The following is a 768-nucleotide window of genomic DNA, read 5'->3' as shown; positions in this document are numbered from 1 at the left end:
TGGGACGTAAGTATGTACGAGAGGAACTGAATATAATTTGGTTCGGAGGATCAAGTGAATGGAATAAAATGATAGAAGTTCAATAGGAAATAGGGGCACTAAGGATTTTTTTCTCTCTCTTTCGTTCTTAGAGGAAGTTAGAGGGTCGAAGATCCGGAACGTGGAGATGGTGGAAGGTGGATAATCAGGTGGATGGGAGCTGCAGTGGATAGGCGAAGCACACAGGGGTTATGGAGTATCATCCACAACCATTGTCAGAGCCATAAGGTCCGCTGAGATTCGCCCCGCTCCTCGCTGTCTCGCTGGGCATGCACACTCATTAGTGATGATCAAAAAAAAAAAAATATCCCACACAGTACCGCGAGGGACGTCAGCGCTCCCTAAGTCAGCGACATGCTCGGCTCTTTACACGTGCTGACTCCTTTCACTTCAGTTCAGATTTGGTTAAGGTTTACAGCGTTGACTGAGGTCAGGTGTTCACCGGGTAACATGTAGCAAGTCCGAGGGAGGAGGAGAGAGAAGGAGAGTCAGCGTGATTAGCCAAGCACTTACGAGGGATCCACGTGCACTGGGCTGCCAGGGGTCGGAGGACTGCTTTATATAGCCGGCGTCGCAAGGGGGCTGGGTCTCGCGGCTGGATCTCGAATCGGAAAATTTACTCGCCCCTTCTCTTACCTAAAAGTCACTACCGCTGTTGCGACACCGCGTCATATCTGTGAGTCAGATTCATTCTTAGAGTCCGAGGGGAATTAGTTGCAATTCGGAGAA

Source organism: Penaeus monodon, chromosome 19 (assembly GCF_015228065.2).
Source record: "Penaeus monodon isolate SGIC_2016 chromosome 19, NSTDA_Pmon_1, whole genome shotgun sequence".
In the NCBI taxonomy this organism is placed as follows: domain Eukaryota; kingdom Metazoa; phylum Arthropoda; class Malacostraca; order Decapoda; family Penaeidae; genus Penaeus; species Penaeus monodon.
Note: the sequence above shows the minus strand (reverse complement) of the source record.